We start from the raw sequence: 6824 nt of genomic DNA, 5'->3' as shown, positions 1-6824 counted from the left end.
TTGCAATTACGATAAGCAGCCAAGGTAGGCGATATCAACTGCAGTTACGAGTATGACGGGCAGCCGTTGGTCGTTAAGATGTCACGCATAGTTGGAACCTTGTTTCTATCGGCCCGCGGCTTGGTGATTACTGTAGGTAGCAGGCAGGGGCGACAGTGAAGATCGGTGTTTAACACTGATTTCATGCTCTCCATGATGATATAAGCAGCAGACATAAGCGGGAGCGCGCACAGTTATGGGTATGACGGGTCATCGTTGGCAGTTAAATCAGGACACTTCGCATAGCCGAGGCCTACTAAACAGCGTCGCATATAAGCACTGGCCTAGCAGTTTCAGCAAGTAGCCAAGGTAGGCGATATCGCGTACAGTTTTGAGTATTAGGTCAATCGGTCGCCATTAGATTAGGTATGTGTGCACAAGGACACTGACTCAACAGGACGATCGATAGCCTAGTTAGATGACCTCGAGTACAGTTGTGAGTATAACAGGCTGTCAGATGTGGCTATCACGGATAGCTGAGGCCTTATTTTTACCGGTCGGCATATAAATTGCATTAAGGTTTACTGTAGCTAGCGAAGACAAGCGGGATCGCGTATAGTTAACGATATACAAGACCGTCATTGACCATCGGATTATGTTACTGTGCATAGGTGCAGTCTCATTATCAACGTTGCACATAAACGCGGGCCTAGCAGTTACAACAAGTATTCGAGATGAGTGAAAACTAGTAGAGATACGAGTACAAGGGGCCGTCGTTGCTCATTGGATTGGGTTGCAGCGCATATGCGAGAAACCTTAATTAGCGTCGCACATAGACACGGATCCAGCGGCTACAATAGGTAGTCGAGGTGAATGACAACGGCTACCGTCATCGTGGCGACCGCTTCATGGTTGGTGGTAACCACCTATAGAACGTCATAGTCATGATAGGAAAGACGCTCACAGCATTCTGGTAACACTGTATTATCTACAAGCTAGTTATGCATATCTGGGAAAGAGGATCGTCCACAGATGACCCTCGCACTGCTACTGCAAGTTTGCGCTGTAATCTAACTTTATTGCACCTAATGGAACATGAGAGCCATGGGGAAAATTTGTTGTGAGCAGATTCACCAAACAAAAATATCCCATTTGTTAAATCAGAGGTTTCTGAAACAAACAAACTCCTGCGACTGATCCTATAGGGTAGCATTTGCATTAAATGCTCTTGAGATGTTATTTTTATTCTTCAGGAACACCGAAGAACGCCAAAATATGCTAAAGTGCGATTTCGTGTCCTATGTCGCGTAAACGGGCAAAAAATCCAAATCGGCGATGGTCAAGGACCTTGAAATTTCTCTCACTTAAACAAAGTGCTACGTGCAACTTGTCACGGGGAGGTGCAAATTGATTAGACTAACTTCCCATTAAAATGGCAACTTCGAAAACCCTATAGTTTCGGCGAACTCAATTTGGGTGTGTCAATAGCCTGCGGCCATTTTTGCTTGACGTGACTCTGGCCATTCACTAAGCCGCTCAAGGTCACTCAATTGCATCAACGGTTCCCACTTTTAGTTCATGTCAACCGGCTTTATCTTTGAACTAGTTGGACCTCAGGTCCATTGTCCTAGTTTTTCTCGGTTCCTGAAGCCGCGATAACTTTTCGTGTAATGAGCGTGTCTCGTTGCTTGTGCCTTCCTCCCTGTTGTGTTGTACCCTACCGCGTTCAGGTTGTAACAACCCGATCACGTCTCAATTAGTACCTCTCTACAAGTTGGGAAATGAACCTATTATTATTTTTTTCATCAGATATCGCCCACTGTTTCTGACATTGTCATCTTTTTTGCGTATTTTATAGTGCCCGTAAGTCCCCAAGTCATGCTTTTTTCAGCATGGAAACGTATGGTCATGCTTGATGGTATGTCATCCACAAGTCGAGGATAAACATTATTATTATTATTGTCTACGAATGACGACCTTATTTAACAGCAAGAAGCGGCTGTTCATAACCCTAACTATATACGCTGACTCATCGCCATGCCGGCGGGTCAGAACTTGAAATCTGCAATTGGCGAAATACTAGCCCTTAGTTATTGGACGGCACAACCCTGATGGGTATTCACTCCACTTTGTTCGCCGTATGTCAGTTCCACTTGACAATTAATCTAAAATAAAGGACTGTACATTTCACCTGGTTTTATTTATATCTTCGGTGAAATTGTTGGGGTGTTTACTATCGTGAAAGTGAACATTATACTTGCTCTATTATTCCCACTTTTGATTATGAAGTATCCGTGTGTACAACGATGTTCTACCCAGGGGAGTTAAAATTAAAGAGCTGTATGCAAAGTAGTCGTCAGATCGAGCGTTATGGACTTGATTTCTAGCATCCAAGAACCTCATGATTCTTCAGACGCGTACCCAAGGATGTAGCTGCAGCGACGATCTAGTGGTCAGGAGGGTACATGTTATGAAATCTACTCCTTTGGGGCACAAAATGCGGAGGCTTTGAGATACTGATCGTGTGTAGTAATGAAAGCGACAGCTCCGTCGTTCTAGCCGTAAGCTGAGAACATCCTATTCTCACTCACCTTAGCAAACTCAGTTACTTGGGGCTCCACTCCGAGTAATAACGCCCATAACTACCTTTGTAAACTGACTTCTATGATTTTCAGCGCCCGGTTATACCTGAAAGACTTCCAGATCTCAGGGGCGAATAACACGTTGGAAGCGGCTCTCTCTCACGCGACTGTCGGGCTCTTTGCTCTGTCTGCCATTTGGGCGTGGGCCTCATGTAACTCGTCGTCCATGTTAACGCACTGCTACCCATATTCACTTCTAAAAGCGCTTCTGAACCATCCGAGTACATCCGAATACAGCCATTCTTAACGTAATCTGAGTGTCTCTACTAGTGATGATCTACCTGGGCCCTCCCTGGATCTCACTGCCCCAACTAACACCAGAGTAACACAAATCGCTACGGTTCCACCAGTAACGATGTCGTCCTCCAAGCGGTTGATGGACCGTGACACCGCATGATCCGTCTTATCAGGACGACTTGCCCGCTTATCCACATGCTTTCTATCCAGTCATCCTTTTCGGTTGCTACCTAACCCCAAACACACCAGCTCTTTACTTACCATGTCCGCGTTTCCTGCTATCGACAGCGCGAAAATCGCACGGTTGATAACCTCCCCCTTGAATGCATGTCCTCCTATTAAAAATTTTCCGTGTCTCGTGCTGAGCTGGATATTTCACCTTGCACAGTGGAGATAAAGGAAGACCAAATAGAGAACAGCTTTGTCAAAAAATGTGATGCCAGCTCGAGTTTGTCTTGTCCGTGGAAATATCTGCTTCTTGCCATCGACTGGCCGTTGATTATCTCGGTTTTGACTCGTCTTTTGGCGTAAATGCATTTAGATTACTCCCGAATTGTCAGTTAGGACTGGGCGAGAAATAGTGAAAAATTGAGACCAGTGTGGATCGAGGATATTTTTGGATCCATCGAGGGCGCAGGGTGCCATTTTGCCGGCATCCGACCGTGATCCGAAATAGCGGGCAGTCGAGAGTGGTTACAAGTGCTAACTACCACAGTGAGGCGACACTGCTGATTTCAAAAAAGATTATCGACGTTAAGTCGGAGATGGTAGGAATAGCTGTATGCTGTTGATGCGTAGTCATGTGTGAATATGAGGCACGTCGTAAGCCTTTGGATTAGATTTTCATGCATCGTTGATGGTAAAGTCAGAATAGAAGCATGACTTGGACGTCACTACAATGACTCTACTTCTCCTCTACTTCAAGTGCATCAATAAATGAAGGAGCCTTCCAAAGAACAGCCCCACTAATACAGTGATTAGGCAGGTGAAACAGCTCTATATGCAGTCAAATAATAGAAATCGTGACAGTGCTCAAGTCGATTCGAGTTGGCCTTCAAACTCCACACTTTTTGTGTAGTGCGTTTACATACCGTTTTGTTTGCACAGGAAAATCTTTGATCGTTTTCTATTTTTGTTTCTGTTTAAGTTTACTGTATGTACAAGTTTAGGATATGTTTAGATGCAGATGTATCGTCTAGAAGCTCATTGCGTTGGTTCACTTCCTTCTCATCCTAACCAACACTTGTGTCCTATGCATCCACTTTAGCTCATAACCACACTCAGGGACTAGGACATGTTACTGGGTATCGCAGGTTGCGTGCAATCCGCGCATTTTAAACCAACTGGCTCTGCGTTGGCACCTTTTGGCTAGACATTTTCCGGGAATGAATCCATAATTCACTCATTTGGGTTCTAGCTCATTCGTTTTGTATGTGGCGGCTATCTGCTTTCTGAGTTTGAGTCACGCGTGCCAATCCAGGAAAACGACCAAGAAATCCGAATTCTGGAATCACGGTACTATTGCAAATATAATAATATACGTACTCAACAAACCTCAACGGATTCTCCTCTGCAGATACCGTAGGGTTACAAAAATAAGGCGAAACAATTACCAGCCTAAGGATAAGGCGCAGATCACTACGCCTCAAAATAGATATCGTCACAACCAAACAGATATCGACGGCGAGCAAACGCAAATTCACAATGTCCGACCAAAGTCCGTAAGAGTTACAAAAATAGTTCAGTAAAACAAGAAGGTTTCAGTTTATCTGGTCAAGGGGAATAAATATGAGGAATGGCTGTCACTTGGGGTTGGGAACGGGAGCACACTGTTGGCAAGCTGTCCTCTACGCCGCCACCCAAAATCCCAGTGGATTTCCCTCCATCAAGCTATGGTCAATACTGGCTCAAATATTTTACTTACCCCAAGTTCCGAGTGGACTTACAGCAGTACGCCAAACGGAACTTGCCCACGCGCCAACTCTCAGTGGTCTCTCTGTATGCGAGAGACTGCTCTCGCTCCGCTCTCCCTCCTGCGGAGAGTTGAGCGCGCGGTTCCCGTCTCCTTCCACCAGCCCTACTCAAAACTCTCTATCAAACCGATCTTACGCACATCCCTCCTAAGCCTACCATCTCGTGCGCGTACAACTACGCTCCTAACAAAACCGTCACCTGACGTTTCACGTTCATCATCCACGCTCACGGGCCACTGTTTCCGAGAGAACGCACCTGATTGCACCAGGACTACATCCTCTTCCCTGAAGTTCCTTTGAGGTTTCTGCCACTTAGTTCGCTCTTGAAGCAGAGGTACGTACTCCTTCACCCAGCGCTTCCAAAATACTTGAGTTCACCTGATGCCAACCTCTCGTATAACTCTCTGTTATACTTTCCAGCACAACTCCGTGTACCCTATTATTGAGAATGTGCAAGTCATTCGGCGTCAGTGCCGGCTTGTCGAAATAGTTGGTTTGATTAGGCACAATAGGGCGTCCATTCATTACCCGCTCTGCTTCCGTGAGAAACGTTACTAGTTCTTCGTCGTTCACATTCTGCTCATTTACTGTTGACCTTAGTATCCGTCTTACGGAACGTATGAGACGTTCCCATACTCCACCTCTGTGGCTGCTCAACGGTGGAGTGAACTGCCACTCGATGTTACACCGCGGTAGTTCAGCGCTGATGCGGGAATGTGAAGGTCGATTTATGGCTCATTTCAATTCCATCTCCGCTCCAACGAAATTGGAACCGCTGTCACTGATGGTATTTTCTGCCCCCCCTTCGTGCTATAAAACGCATCAACGTCTTGATGAGGGAGTCAGAGGATAATGAATAGGCCATTTCAAGGTGCACTGCTCTCATCTGTAAGCAGGTAAACGAACAGCCATACCTTTTCTCAGTCTTTCTTTCATTCTTAACTGTCAGTGGTCCAAAATAGTCACACCCAACTATCTTGAGAGGATGCCAGCCTGGCTGGATCCTGTCGACCGGCAGCGGCGCCATGGCTTGTCGTGAAGCCGTTGTAAGGTTCCTTCGACACGTCCAGCAACCGTGGAGCACCCGCTTAGTCATCAATAGTCCTTGAACGACCCAATATCTTTGGCGCAGTTCGACTAACGTATGCGATAGTCCACAATGCCCATTCAACACGTGAACGTTCAAAACTATCAACTTTGTGACGTTATGCTTCGAGGGTAGTATGATAGGATGTTTAGCAACATGTGGCCACAAAAGGTTATCCAACCTACCTCCTACACATAACAAGCCATCTAGCAATGTCGGGCATAAGCGTATTAGTTTGTGGTTGCGTACACTTCGTTCGTCAACCTTACCGGCGCGTTCTAATTTCAGCATGATTCCAGAGTATACCGTCTTCTGAACCATGCGAATAATATCACGCTCAGCTTGCCTCACTTCTGTGAGTTTCAATCCTCCAGTGTGCAGTGAGGATTCAGTTGAGCCACTTGCCGTCGTTCTCAGGTATGTTTTAAACCTCGTCAACCATACCACAGATCGTAGAAGTTTAGACCAATCGGAACACCTTCCCATTAAAAGATGCAACCCAGCTGGTTCCGAAGCGGCTGTCACGTTAACAGAAGCACGTTTCGTCTTCAATTCTATTTCTTCTGGTGTGAAATTTGGTTCGTAGCGTAACCACTGGGCCTCGGACGCTCCCAGGAAGGCCGGCCCCTTGAACCAATATCGAAGAACAGTCAGAGAACTTACTCCTCTAGAGGCTAAGTCTGCCGGATTGTCCTCACTCATTACGTGACGCCAATCACCGGGTGACGACAACTGATGAATCCACGAGGTACCACGAAGGTAACATAGCGAGCGGCAGCGTTCCGTATACGGTGAAGAACTATGGTTGTTTTCGTCCAGTAGGTTGTTCTTGAGGACAAAAGTCCTGCTTCTTTTCTCAGATCTCCCGCCACCCTTGCGGCTTCGGGAAGCTTTACTTGCATGAAC

The sequence above is a fragment of the Opisthorchis viverrini genome (assembly GCF_000715545.1).
Source record: "Opisthorchis viverrini unplaced genomic scaffold opera_v5_36, whole genome shotgun sequence".
In the NCBI taxonomy this organism is placed as follows: domain Eukaryota; kingdom Metazoa; phylum Platyhelminthes; class Trematoda; order Opisthorchiida; family Opisthorchiidae; genus Opisthorchis; species Opisthorchis viverrini.
Note: the sequence above shows the minus strand (reverse complement) of the source record.